The sequence below is a fragment of the Haliaeetus albicilla genome, chromosome 17, assembly GCF_947461875.1.
Source record: "Haliaeetus albicilla chromosome 17, bHalAlb1.1, whole genome shotgun sequence".
Classification (NCBI taxonomy): domain Eukaryota; kingdom Metazoa; phylum Chordata; class Aves; order Accipitriformes; family Accipitridae; genus Haliaeetus; species Haliaeetus albicilla.
In genome coordinates this window covers 22,091,206-22,106,454 of record NC_091499.1, presented here as the reverse complement: position 1 = coordinate 22,106,454, position 15,249 = coordinate 22,091,206, and the positions used below count along the sequence as shown (strand labels likewise).

The window sequence follows — 15,249 nt, the reverse complement described above, 5'->3', positions numbered from 1 at the left end:
TTAAAAAAATGAAAGATTTAAAGCATATAACACATACCAATTTTTTTTATCATTGTTTAATGACTACTGGGAATAGATAATATTTAAACTTTTCTATTCTCTTCGTTTCTATGTCTCATTGTATTGGTGTACATATGGGCCCACATTAGCGTTTACATTTAAATGTAATAATTTCCAATTATATATTTTTCTAGGATTTCTGGGTTTGGATTATTAGCTGCAACAAGAAAGCAGTATTGGAGAAGCTTCATACTACACAGAAAAGAGACTTTAACTGGGTTTATAACTGCTAGGTAGACTGAAGATAGATTGTAGGAAGTTTACACACATTTACTCTTTGTCCTTAATTTACACTTTAGTGACATGGTTTCATTTTGGTTTTCACAAGCCTCTTACCTCATTCAATGTACAGTGTGTGGAAGAAGTTAGGCAAAAAATGCAAGATATTTTCTTAAAAACATGTAAACACAAAAAGGAATGCTGTGAAAACCAATTTCAAATTTAATAACACTGTTTTCCGTACAGGATATAAAATCCTTCATTTTTCAAAAGATGGTTCTATTTCTGGACTCATGAAATAAAAGTCAGAGAAGTGCAGAAGTGCATCTGAAAACTAAACCACACTCTCAGTCTTATGTTACCAGCTGAAAACTTAGCTGAACTTTACTTGTTTGTGTGGACACTCTGGAAAACCAGCCTTCTAGCTGACACACAGACCTTACTATGTGAAATTCTTGCACTGGTGACAGATGCATTATTTTTTTAAGTCTACCTCAATAGAAGAGGTATGTGGCAGCCTCTAGTGGTAAGTATGCACATTTTTAAAAAACAATTTCCACAGTAAATTGAAACTTCAAGGCATCAGCTTGTTTTGATATGTTTATTTTGGTAAAATGGGATTAGCCAAACGTTGCCCAATTGCCTTTAACAACTAACTTAGTTTTAGGGGAGCAAAGGTACTGAAATGTATCAATCCAAACCCCAGTAAATCCATGATATGAGCATACTGAACTTGCAGTCTGTATCTTAAATTTTGCTAATTAGTTTTATAGCTTTATTTTCATAAAATTCATCAGTAGTGATTTAATTTTTTAACAGAAACAGGAGAACACCCCAAAAATGGCACAGTAACTTGTTTAGAGGAACATATTGCTTTCATTCCTTTGAAGGCCACCACCCTCACATGATACTGGCTTCGAAGGGTGCCCAGTGGCAAAGCTGTCCCTACCCCATTAAGTGTGCCTCCTTCAAGAATTCACTCTTTTCGTGGTATGTCGCACCCTTCTTCAAAGTCTACTCAACAGAAAGCAAAGTGTAATAACACTTAGGTTACCACCACCATTATCATGTAGCAAGGACAAACCTTACAGCATAACAGGCATTGGCTAGTCCCACTGTCTCAGCAGTCCCCCTGAGTTGAGCTAATTCTTTGTCTTCCTTGACAAACACTATCTGTCCAGGCAAGGCCTGTTTTCTGGATTTCCATCTTCGGTGCCATACTGGAACAGAAAAGCAGACCATCAGATATTTCACTCTGAGAGCATCCCAGTGCGTGAGCAGGCTGAAAGGCTACAGGTTTTTTGTTATTCTGTTCAACATGACCCCCCAGCAACTCATGTAAGCAAGACATTTCCATCTGGCCATCATCTTTTTCCCAGAAAATACAGACAGCTGCTTCTTGAGCTGAGAAATCAGTCAAGCATCCACTTCTGTATGTGGCAAGACCCAAGCCTGAAGGGCTGCTGCTGTATCCCAGGGAGAGGATGCAGAGTGAGAAGGCAGGACCATCACAGGTGGACATCTACGTATCAGGGTAATCTCTACATCCTTTCTTCAGGAACAAAGCTTAAGAGGAAAAAAATGGGACCCTTTGGTGAATAAATGCAGTACCCAACTTTAGAATTATAAGGCACAAGTTTTTATAAGGATACACAGGAACATCAGCGTTCCATCAGCATTCCTGTGCTCTCCCTGCAGGGAATCAACAGCAAGAAATGCCTGAGGATGGAGTGAATTGGTATCTTGTCCTTAATACTGAAAATATAACCAGCCATCTCTAGGGCCTCAAAGAATGAGAATATACAAACTCCTGCCAGCTCCCCACCCTGGGGATTGTTCAGCATTTCCCTAAACCTGAAGGCTGATCATCTCCTGCCATCTGAACTGCCTTTTACTGAGGCCTGGTGAACCAAGGATATGCAAAAAACTCAGCCACATAACAAAACCAAATAGTATGACCACAGTCAAGCCCAGCACAACAACTCCGATCACAGCAGCAATGGCAATGATGGTGTCTGGGGAGATCATGGGATCTGTTAAATAGAAGGGGAAAATTGGTTAATGACTGTGTGTACAAACAGTATCAATCCTATGGAGCTGAGCAAACCTTAACAGAACCCTTGAGCTGCCTGCTGTGTAAATGTCTTCCTCTGCACAAAGCTCTCTTGTAGGCTGTATGCAGATATCTACATTTAGTCAGACTAATTCTCCTCCCCCAGCTCTGGGCCATTCCTGTGGTGATGACCTACTGTGCACACGGAAAGAGAAAGAGTGGGATTTTCAAAAACACCCACAGAATGTACATCTAACATTCTGGCTGAAGGCAAGAAGTAATCCTTACATCCTTAACTCAGTGTGGGAGCTTGTCTTTATTTCAAGAACCATACCATAATGCAGACTGCAGGGCCATAGAGACAAACAGGTATAAATAAGCAGAAGCAAAATGCAGGCCCATTGTTCCATGCAAAAGAGCCTGATGAGCACTACCAGCTGGGGTCACCATATAAATGCCACCATCTATTAACTCTTAGACAATTACCTGTGCAGCAACATCATTATTAAAATAGCAGGTCTCTTCATAAATTGGTAAGATTATTCTGAATAAAAAACTTGATTAACAGAGTAAGAAAGTACAGAACATACCTTCACCCAAAATGATATCCTTGCTTGTGTCACTGTATTCACCGAGACCCAGCACATTTGCAGCTGCCACTCTGAACTGGAAAGTTCCTTCTAAGTTCTTGGCCTTCCATGTGCAAATACTGGCACAGGAGCTGTTGTAAACCACCTCCCACAAGGACTTCACTTTGCTGGTGTTGTCAGACTGCTTCCTGCAATGGGCACAGCAAAATAGCACAGGTATGTCATTAACGCAGTGAGGGCAGTTTACTGCTTCCCCTCCCCGTTCTTCACTTCAGTTTCATGGCCTTCACAACATCTCTCTGCCTGCATGAAAGCTCAAGCTGGTCGTGGGGTTTTGGCTACAGAGCAGAAAAGTGTACCATGCTATTTCAGCAATGCTAGGAATCACACATCTTTAGCTTGGCATTGGAAATGAAATGCTAGAACATTTTAGACATAAAAGCTCCAGCAGTATTTCACTTGTTTCAGTGTACGCCTCACAGACATGATTTCAAAACCGTCTTATTTAGCCTTCAGAAAAAAATAAGCATTTATTTTTGTGTCCTGTTAGAGGTTTTTGCTTTCCTGGGCCCAGAGTAATTCAGTGGCTCTTGTGCATCAGGTTTCACAAACTAAACAGGAAGCAAGTCATTGGCAGTGAAGACACAATTCTTTAGCTAGCCAGTTTCCCATAGTATCTGCTGACTGCTGGGTATATTTCTTCCTTTCCCCATTGGACTGAGATTGATTGCTCACAATAAATTCAGAGCTGATTATTCAACAACCAAAAGAAGACCATGTATTTAAACTTGAAAGGCCATATCTGAAATATCATTTCAAGCCACACAAGACTGTAATATTTCACGTGAAATGACCTTCATGAGCATGTCAATCATTCTCCCAACACATTTCAATGCAGAAAAAAGGTCAAACACTTCTAAACCATAAAGACATGGGAAAACTATATATTCATGTCCTTGGTGTGTACATATCCCTACCAGAGCTATATGAAAAACAGCAGTTGTTTCAAAGAGCTATGCAAATATTTTCTAGAATGCTATGCAACTGACCTAACATTTTGCTACCTGGTGTAAAAGCATCATGAGGCTCAAAGTGAAATTCAGTCAAAAACATCAGCATGTGCACATTCAAACTGCAGGAGAAAAGCCTATTTCATTAAAAAAAACAAAAAAACAAAAAACAAAAAACCCACCTCAATGATGCATTATGATTCCAGAGATGAGTAAGAAGCTGGAACCTGGAGAATACAGCGGGTAACGCACAACCCTGACACAGGTCAAGGGACTGTCCTTTCTTTACCCATCCACAGCAAGCCAGGTACAAACTGGCTGTTGGCATATCAAAATTATTGTGGTCTCATAGCATGCAGGTCAGCACTGCTGTATGCTCACAGAACTGTATGGAGGAAGATTACAGCACCAGGAAAATATGTCTGGGTGAAAACTTATATAGGTAAAGTATGCCCAGCTCCACAGCGCTCTCAGTCCTTAGCTTTCATAAGCACAGAGTTAACTGAGGAAAAAGAAATAATAGCTGAGTTTAAAAAGATTGCTTCCCTCCATCAATCCTGATTTCAAACAGTGTCATAGGAATATCTCAGAAGATAGACTCTCCTCATTTTTAAATAATACATTAATTAAGCCTTGCACTGACTGCCTTAAACAGACCCCTCCAGAGTCATGGTCAAAAAATGGGAAGTTTCAAAGTCATTGCCCACAGCAATATACTCTAACCTGTCCATTCAGCCCTTCCAAAGCCAGTGTAGGAATAAGTGTGAACTGGCATTCTACAGATGCCTAATGACACATATAGTCCAGGCAATCTGCATTTGATGACAGAGCACTTTAAAAATTATCTAGTCATCCCATGTTGGTGGGAATACCTTATGATTTTTTCTGGCAACTATATAAGGCCTTTTCATGAGTCCTCTGAACACTAAGATAGTTCTACATACATTTTAGCCAAAAATACATACTACATGCTTGAAATCTGCGATTTGAAAACATCTCCAAATCTTCTTCTAATTCACCAACTTATATCCAAATATATCCCTATATTTCAGAGTTGGTCTGGAAATGTATTTTCTTCCAAGTTTTCTAGGAATTTCTGGAAATGAAGGCTACTTAGTTTACTCAAGAAAAAGAACCCATGAGAAGGGCCTTTTGCATCATAGATATTTCACTCTTCCCATCAGAGTCAAACCAAAAGCCCCTGCGCACCCACATTTGTCCTGGGCTGCTCCCTATGGGAAGAGTGCCTGCACATGTAGCTTACCTGCTTTCTAAGATGTAGTAGGTCAGGTTTCTTCCATTGTCATCAGCCTTTTCCCACTGTACAGAGTTTTTAGTGTCTTCTGCTCTTTTTGGAACTCCTGGCTTACTGGGAACACCAGCTTAGGCCAAACAGGGGAAGAAACAGAACCCTTAAAATGTGTTTATAGCAAGACAAAGGGCTAACAGGCACAGAAAAAAATTTAGTCATGTGCACATGGATGTTTAGACATACAAAAGGATGGAGGATCTATATCAATAATCCCCATGGAGAATGAATCTTTGGCCTTCTTTTTGCGATCGACAAATTTCAGTTTTCATTCATATGCAGCCTTTCCCCAGTAGTTATGAGTTCACATGTGTATAGGTATTTCATTTCAGCTTCCCTCACTCTTCTCCTCTGCTCCACTTGGAAGTGAACCTCATTTCTTTCCCCCTATTACTTTTGCAGATATGGTATTGTGTTATTTATTCTTCAAACACACACAACTATTGGCTCTTAGTATAAGAAAATTGCCTGCTAAATTTTACAAAATACTGTGTTTGAATATTCACGTCCTGAAAATAGTCTTAAAATCTTGTTTCCCTACATTAAGTGCTTACCTGTAGCTTTAAAGCTTGTTGAAGAGGAAGTGCTTTTCACTCCTGTAACATGAACTACTGTTACTTTTACAAAGTAGTTAGTTGAAGGAAGAGTTCCTGTGAGATTGCATGTGTGAACAAGATCTGCTGTGCACATAGTGCTTGCAGGAGAAAACCAGTAACTTTTTGTTTGCCCCTAGAAAAATAAAATATCATTGCGGTCAACCTTCTTGCTCTGCTGAAATTGTGTCACAGTTCTATTCCTTGGTAGATTAACTACTTTGCCACCTTTTAATATTGTAGGGGAGAGATTACACACATGCTGTTTCAGTCACAGGACTTCATCCTCTTAGGGACCAAGGACACAAAACCTAGGTTTTTCCTTTGTTTTCAGGAGACGTACAAGTCTTGGCAGCCACAAAGGACAACAGATTAAGTGACCCCTTTGCACAGCCAAAAGGAGCCTTCCCCTTGCTTATCTCTGCGCAGCTTGTATTTCTGGATCACCATGATGTGCCCATGAGTTCAGCTTGCCATGATGCAATTGAACGGAGGCGGTTTAGTGGAATTGTGCTATGACATTTGTTTTAGGGCAGGGAAATGTTTGGTGTAGCCCTAATGAATCCGATTATCTATATTAAGGAATCTACGTGATCCAGTTTAGCACATGACATTTTCTGTGTCCAGTGGTCCAGAAATTAAAGTCTGAAGCTTCCATCCATGCTGCTGTCACTGCAGCACTTACCTCTACAGCCTGAACTACCAGACCTGTTTTTCTCTCCAGCATTTTCTCCTAACCTCTACCACAGCAAAATCAAATTCAGATACTAGGTTGTAGCTGATATTTAATGCTGAAAACCCTTTTCTTCTCTTTCTTGTGCAGAGCAGACATAGGATTTGTAGCTACACGCCAGGTTGGGGGAGGGCAGTGAGGAAAGAGGGAGGGGACTCTACTGAAATAGGAGACCCAGGAGGAATTCTGGTAGGGTCATCCAGGATGTTCTTTGGCACTATGGAGTATTAAATGCTACAGCTGCACTCCTCCTTGTTCCTGGCAAACACTGCCTCCATCCTGCCCCTTCTGAGCCATTAAGACTGATGTCACCGTGCCCAAATTATCCACTGAGACTCTTCATATACACCCTGCCACCCTGTCCTGCTCACCAGGACAGAGTGGGTTAAATTTGATCTGGAAAAAAACTAAGGGGTATTTTTACCTTACGCAGCTCAAACCAGAAGCTGGTTTCATTGATGTGCAGAGGAGCTCTCCATTCTAGCTGGAAGCTGGTATTTCTGGGAACTATGTTGACAGGTGCAGGTGGAGTCTAAAGATTTTGCAGTAACAGGGACACTTTCAGAAAACCGGTTCTCATCAGGATGAAAAGCAAGAACCTAGTAAGGAAATGGATGAATTGTACAGTACCAGACCAGTGGGAAAGGTGCCTTTAGCAACTCCAAGTGTTTGGAAGACTAGCTGCTTTCAAAGAAGACAATATTCAGGCAATACAGTTATAGGTGTAGAAAGATTTTGAGCCTCACAGCTGCAGCGTTACATATCTTTGGGCTGGAAGTTCATGGCCTAGAGTCTCCTTCCTCAGAGACTCTTAGTTTGTCATTTCATCTTTCTACCAAGACTCTTCTCTTTCTAGACCTTTCTTAAATGCCACATGCTCTTACACAGGCATGCAGATGTCACATCACACACTAGGCAGTGTTTTAGAATCACAAAAACACAAGGTGAGGAGGTGCCCTAGCACAGCACCTTCCACTAAGCCACAATCAAATATGACTTATGTTGGGGTATGCATACTTACATACATACATATAGGTATACAGGTATGTGTGTATATATGTATTCCCCGTTATATCATCCAAATCATTAACAAAAGCACAAAATCAAATTAAGACCAGAACAGATCCCCTCCAGCCAACAGCTGAATGTTCTCCCAGACCATGTATGAACTGTGAAAACCACTCTCTGACTGTATTTGTGATGCACCCAGTGCACATTCTACAGACAACGTTTACTTGGGTGCTTTTGAAAATAATAGAATCATAGAATCATAGAATGGTTGGGTTGGAAGGGACCTTAAAGATCATCTAGTCCAACCCCCCTGCCATGGCCAGGGACACCTTCCACTGGACCAGGTTGCTCAAAGCCCCATCCAACCTGGCCTTGAACACTGCCAGGGATGGGGCAGCCACAACCTCTGGGCAACCTGTTCCAGTGCCTCGCCACCTTCACAGGGAAGAACTTCTTCCTTACATCTCATCTAAATCTATCCTCTCTCAGTGTAAAGCCATTACCCCTTGTCCTATCACTACGTGCCCTTGTAAAAAGTCCCTCTCTACCTTTTCTGCAGGCCCCCTTTAGGTACTGGAAGGCTGCTATAAGGTCTCCCCGGAGCCTTCTCTTCTCCAGGCTGAACAATCCCAACTCTCTCAGCCTGTCTTTATAGGAGAGGTGCTCCAGCCCTCTGATCATCTTCATGGCCCTCCTCTGGATCTGCTCAAACAGGTCCATGTCCTTCTTATGCTGGGGGCCCCAGAGCTGAACGCAGTACTACAGGTGAGGTCTCATGAGAGTGGAGTAGAGGGAGAGAATCACCTCTCTTGACTTGCTGGTCACACTTCTTTTGATGCAGCCCAGGATACAGATGGCTTTCTAGGCTGCAAATGCACATTGCTGGGTCATGTTGAGCTTCTCATCAACCAACACCCCCAACTCCTTCTCCACAGGGCTGCTCTTAATCCACTCTTTGCCCACCCTGTATTTGTGCTTGGGATTGCCCTGACACATGTGCAGGACCTTGCACTTGGCCTTATTGAACTTCATGAGGTTCACACAGGCCCATCCCTCAAGCCTGTTAACGTCTCTCTGGATGGCATTCCTTCCCTCCAGCGTGTCAACCACACCACATGGCTTGGTGTTGCCAGTAAACTTGCTGAGGGTGCACTCAATCCCATTGTCCATGTCATCGACAAAGATGTTAAACAGCGCCAGTCCCAATACCAATCCCTGAGGAACACCACTCATCCCTGCTCTCCACTTGGACATCAAGCCATTGACCGCAACGCTTTCAGTGTGACCATCCCGCCAATTCCTTATTCACCGAGTGGGCCATCTGTCAAATCCTTGTCTCTCTAATTTAGAGACAAGGATGTCATGTGGGACAGTGTCAAATGATTTACACAACTCCAGGTAGATGATGTCCATTGCTCTTCCCTTATCCACCAACACTGTAACCCTGTCGCAGAAGGCCACCAAATTTGTCAGGCATGATTTGCCCTTAGTGAAGCCATGCTGGCTTTCACCAATCACCTCCTTATTTTCCATGTGCCTTAGCAGAATTTCCTGGAGAACCTCCTCCATGATCTTGCCAGGCACAGAAGTGAGACTGGCTTGTCTGTAATTCCTCAAGTCTTCCTTTTTTCCCTTTTTAAAAATGGGGTTTATTTTCCCCCCTTTCCAGTCAGTGGGAACTTCACCGGACTGCCACGACTTCTCAAATGTGATGGATAGTGGCTTACCCACTTCATCCGCCAGTTCCCTCAGGATGCATCTCATCAGGTCCCATGGACTTATGCACCTTCAGGTTCCTTAGATTGTTTTGAACCTGATCTTCTCCTATAGTGGGGAGTTATTTGTTCTCCCAGTCCCTGACTTTGCCTTCTGCAACTTGGACGGTGTGGCTGGAGTACTTGCCAGTGAAAACTGAGGAAAAAGAGTCGTTGGGTACTTCAGCCTTCTCCATGTCCCAGGTAACCAGGTCTCCCATTTCCTTCTGGAGAGGGCCCACATTTTCCCTAGTATTCCTTTCATCAACGACATACCTATGGAAGCTTTTCTTGTTGCCCTTGACATCCCTGGCCAGATTTAAATCTATCAGGGCTTTAGCTTCCCTAACCTGATCCCTGGCTGCTCGGACAATTTCTCTGTATTCCTCCCAGGCTACCTGTCCTTGCTTCCACCCTCTGTAGGCTTCCTTTTTGCGTTTGAGTTTGTCCAGGAGCAGCTTGTTCATCCCTGCAGGCCTCCTGGCATTTTTTCCTGACTTCCTCTTCGCTGGGATGCATTGATCCTGAGCTTGGAGGAGGTGATCCTTGAATATTAACCAGACTTCTTGGGCCCATCTTCCCTCCAGGGCTTTATCCCATTGTACTCTACCAAGCAGACCCCCACTATAATGTCACCTCTCCCTGCCTTCCCTTTAATCCTGACCCATAAGCTCTCAGTCTGCTCATCCATCCCCAGGTGCAGCTCCATGCACTCCAGCTTGTCACTGACACAGAGGGTGACACGCCCTCCTTATCTCCCCTGCCTGTATCCTTCCATTCCAACACTCCCGTCATAGGAGCCATCCCACCATGTCTCCGTGATGCCAATAAGATCATAGCCCTGCTGGCATGCACACGTCTCTAACTTCTCTTGTTTATTCCCCATGCTACGTTCGTTTGCACAGAGGCATTTAGGTTGGGCTCCCGATGAAGCTGACTTACTGGCTGGAGTGGCTGGAATTCCTTTGTGCTGCTCTTCAGGTGCTCTCCTGCTGACCTGTGATCCCTCTCCAGGCTCTGGGCACCTATTGCTGGCACTGGCATCAAACTGGTAGGAGTGGGATGGATTGAGATGCTGGCTCCTGGCGGGTCTCCTGCCACTCTGGTGAGAGCCCGGCTGTCCAGATACATCATTTACTGTTTTCCTTTTAACTCTTCATCTGTAAAGGGAGAAGCAGTATGTTTTGTTGTTACAAATCTACATTGGACATTTTTATTCCTCTGTTATCATCTAGGTGCTTGTGTACCAACTGTTTACCATTTTGTTCTAATATAGTCCTGATCATACCTATATATGTCCTAATATAGTCCTAGTAAAACTGTATATGTCCTTAAAATAACTTCAGGTACTGAAGTTACACTACATATATATATATAATATATACATAAAATATATATTATATATATAAAAATATATATTTTATATATATATAAAATAATTTCCTTTTTGAAGCTAAGTATGACCTCTTTTTGCTCTTTCTATGGGACTTACTCTCTTCCAAAAGTTACAGAAGATAATTGTGAACATTCACAGACTGTTTTTAACCATTTCCTTATGTAGTTTAAGGCCATCAGATGCTGCTGACTTAAATACATACAACCTACATAAATAGTCTTTAACCTGTTGCACTACTGTTGGCTTCATGCAGTTGTGTTAAATATCTAGTCTCAGGACTCCTGTACCTAAAAACTAAGCAAAAAAAGCACTAAATACTGCAACCTGTTATTCCTTTTGTCCTCTTCTTCAGCATACTAACAGAGCCTTCCAACTGCCTTTTTAGTCCTTGCTACTTTGAACTCCTTTGGTTCCTCCACCTTCTTGATTTCACCCCCATGTGAAGTTACTCTTTTCTGCTCATTCTTACAGCAATGACACACGTGCTCAGGCAGGTAATACTGACATTACCTCAGGATGGTGCTCCCTCTGCCCTGGCTGTCCAAAAAGCCTTGCTGCCTGAGTCTGACAGCAGGGGTGGCAGGGGGGCTGATGTGTTTGCCCCTCAATTCTCACCGTTCACAGCCCAGCATAACTATGCAAGCCACCAAAGTTTTTGCATGATGCTGACATAGGAGTCCACATGAACTGCAGCAGCTGATGGATGGATATCCTATTCTGCTGTTTCTGCTAGCTATCATGGGGCTGGCCTATTCGTACATTTCCTGCTTCTACAAATTTCCTGTTTCAATATGGTAGTTGAAAAAACTCTGTCTGTGACAGTGGAAGAAACTACTTCTTTTATTGTACTGACAGCATCATATTTCAATGAAATCCAAAATCAGCGGGTTTGCAACCACCCTTCAATATTCTCGTCTACAGAAATTTTCTTCAAAGGCTACCAAATAGCCAAGCACCTACTTGCATTTTTAAGTCATTGTTAGTCCTCTGCATTTGTTAAAGGGTCAACTTTGATATATTGTTCTTGTTGCGAACTTTGCATGCATATTTTATAATATACTTCTATATAAAATGTGACTGCTGCAAGACAGAATCAGTCAACTATTAAGTGAGTGATCACCTATATCTCTATGGATATATCAGATACTTTTTGGAATTTTTTTTTTCCTAAATGTAAAGTTGTTTATTAAAGGAAAAGCAGCAATTGGCAAAATGCCTGAGGCTGCTCTTGATATAATATATAGAGGTTTCCCTTTTATGAAAGTTTCGGGTATGTTGCTTTCCTGAGAAAAGCCTTTATCTTTTGGCCATGACCCATTCACACTCACATAGCCCTGCTTGTTACACTTCACCTAGTCCTTCACAAGCAGCTCACAGTTCCAGGCATCCTCCTTTGAGAACAGGGGATACCCATCATCTGACCCTCTCTTAGCATGTTGCATCAAGTATTGAGGCAATAACAGCAGGATTGCAGCAGAAACTCCTATTTACTCTTGAGATCTGTGATGTGCTCCCCAAATAGAAAAGATCTGAGCTCTAAGGATTTAATCTGAACAACCCATGTAGGAATAAACTGTGATGTTTAATTTTCCTTAAGACTGAAGGACTGAGAGAAGTCTGCGAAGTTTTGAACTCATATTTTCAAAAACACACATATAGCTTTACAGAAGAGCAGTCTAAAGATTTGCAGGTTAGTGAACAAATAGGTAAAACTGCTTGTAATTATAACTTGAATAAATTGTTTGTTCCGGATTGGAGCCCACTGACAGACCACGCAAGCATCCCATTTGGAAATTCACTTTTTTGCAAGGGTGTCACTGGGACAGAAGGTAATAAATTGACAGAGATTTGATAGTGGATGGATTCTAGAGGTCCATTTGGCTTCAAAGGTTCACTCCAAGGTATGTTGATGGTGGTGTCAGACAAAACCACTGTCTTAATGGAATCAACTCCCTCTGGTACTGAAACAGAAAGAAAAATTAATCTCCTTTTAGGTACAGATCTCACTAGAGGTTTGTTTGGTTTTTTGTTTTATTTTTAGAGAAGTCAAGAAATGTCACTGAGGAAAGAAAAGAAGTTATAAGCATATGAATATGATCCATTTACAGGACTGACTCTACACATGTAAAACTCATATTCTTGTATAGTCAGTGAGCTGCAGACAAGTTCAAAGTATTTTGAGGGACTTTTTTAGTATCTCCTTGGCTATCCTACCACGCAAGCAGACAAAAAAAACCCAGCTGCTGTCCTATACCTCTACATTTATAGTCATATCACTGAATTCCTGCTCTCTTAGTTTCCTAATCAGGGTCTCAGATGTGAGTTTAATATGATGCTTACTTGGACATGCACAAAAAAAGTATACCCATGCACTATTCCAATTGGAAAGTCTTTTCCTGAACAGAAAAGTCTGAAGAAAGAAAACCCGAAACTAAGCATTTATTGCCAACTTTTACAATTTTACTCAGAAATACATGGTCTGGCTGAGATGTGTAAGCAAGAAACTGGGTTGCTGGTCTGATGCCCATGCCAGCTGGTTACTCAGTAATTGTTCTGGAAAAATCACCCTTCCTTTGAAGCTTTGGGATCACAGACTTTGAAATGGTATATGGCATGCCCCAACACTGAGTTAAAAATTCTTTTTTCCTATTGAACTGTCCAGATAGGTAAAGAGTTAAGAAGTCATTACACTATCTATGTTCCCAACATATCAGAATGATGGGTACATATACTATAATTTATGCCCTAGTAGCAAGACTGCAGATTATTTAAATCAAATGTGCAGAAGCTAGACTAGTAAAGAAGACAAATTTCTCATTTCACTAGCTAAAACATATGTGGAGTAAGAGTGACACTCTGTGGTAAGAACAATGCATTAATTTTTCCAAGTTGTCTTCCTTTTTTTTCATTCCCTCTAGCTCACTATTTGTTGCAAAGTACAGATTAATCCAAGCTTCTTTCATTTTGTTATAGAATGGAGGGAAAGACAGAGGGAATTCACCCAGCTTCAGAGGTGTGAAATAGTGTACACACTTCAAGAGGCTCTAGCAGCATCTGATTACAATTTAAACTAGCAGTTACATTCATGAAATTAAGAACATAAGTGCCAGGACACATATACATTACGTTTACAGCTGGTTGGAAATTTTTCAACAAATTGTGAAAAGCTCTGAATGTTGATACAAATACATATTTAAAATGCTCAGGGTTTGGGAGCTGGTGTGGGTTTTTGGTTGTTTGGGGTTTTTTTTTTGTCTAGGACTTTATTTTTATCCCGATGTTTTGTTTTGCCCCAACTAGAGAAGCCTGTTCTGAGTTTCATGTTTCATTTCAACTTGAGACTGAAAAATTCCATTTCAGTGGAGCAACCCAGTCTCCCATTTCATATGCTACCTTTATGTTTCACCACTGAAAGGGTGTACATTGCTGCAGGATGGCTCAGTTTACCACACAAAGAAGCAACGGTGTGAATTCTTGCCGCATCCCAACAGTATTCAGCCGTATCCAATCAGTATGTCATACAAATTTTACAATATAGATGTGGATTCCCATGCAAAGAATTGAAATCTACTGATCATAGGCCAGCTTTTCTTATTTTTTGCCATAGACTCCTTAGGAATATGCTCATAATATTCAGAAATGCACATAGGATGAGAGCCTTTTTTCTTGATGCTGCAGATGCTAAGAGATCTGAGTGTTAAGAGAAAAAAAAAAATAGCATGGTTGGATGAGAACTTCCAAAGTATAGCATGTCTGGACCCCAAAAGAAGAGTGTCAGAGTGCCTGCACCTCTTATTTCCCTTTCATTTGAAAGACAGAGAGAGGTTCATCTTAAACAGAGGTTTTCTTAAGGGGAAAGATGTGACTGCTCTCAGGACAAAAAGCAAGAAATTATCTGTGTGCAAGAGGAGCCACTGGCAGCTCACAGGTGATGCTCTCCTGTAGACAATGGCAGCAAAAAGAGAGATTACTTGTATAAAAGTAGAACTACATCCAGAAATTTCTGAGATTTATACAATGCAGACTCACATACTATAAAAATCCTTTTTGGTCCTTAACAGTTGATGATTTCATGAAAATCATGTTTAAAATATGCTTTAAAAAGTTATTAGTAATATATGCCTTATCTTAAGAAAGGATATGACAAGAGATGATACAGTTAGATTAGCTTTACCCAACTGTATGTTCAAGCCTTTTAGAGATATTATCTTGAGCTCAAGATCAACAACAAATATTTGAGTTTCATTCCATGGTGTTTTCAGGGCAACAAAGAGATGTCTTACAATCCAGTCAACTGTGATGGCTGTGGCAGTGTGAAGATACGCATCTGTGAAAAACTTAAGAAAAAAATAAAAACATTACTAAAACTGCTTGAAAGCAGAAATTTCCCACCTGGTGTTAGGATATTATGAAATCAGATTTGGTTCTGAAATAATTTCTACTTGGCAAGTAGAAGTCAAAGTATAAAGAGATGCCATGGAACGAAGATTCCAATATTTTTATACAAATGAAAACTATTGT

At 41.3% G+C, this 15,249-nt stretch overlaps 1 long non-coding RNA gene and 1 pseudogene across 3 annotated transcripts in view; both read right to left on the bottom strand.

The window, feature by feature from the left end:
* Positions 1-10,578, bottom strand: part of LOC104323325 (proto-oncogene tyrosine-protein kinase ROS-like) — a 31,297-nt pseudogene extending 20,719 nt beyond the window's left edge.
* Positions 1-15,249, bottom strand: part of LOC138689581 (uncharacterized) — a 113,832-nt gene that overhangs the window by 93,939 nt on the left and 4,644 nt on the right. Inside the window, exons 3-4 of one of the 3 annotated variants that reach the window (XR_011328473.1) lie at positions 14,260-14,418; positions 12,292-12,689 (exon numbers count right to left, since the gene is read on the bottom strand). The exons of 1 other annotated variant lie outside the window; for it this stretch is intronic. This is a non-coding gene — a long non-coding RNA (uncharacterized lncRNA). Of the gene's footprint in view, positions 1-12,291; positions 12,690-14,259; positions 14,419-15,249 lie in introns of those variants that run through there. One more of the 3 variants, XR_011328474.1, reaches the window with a different exon arrangement.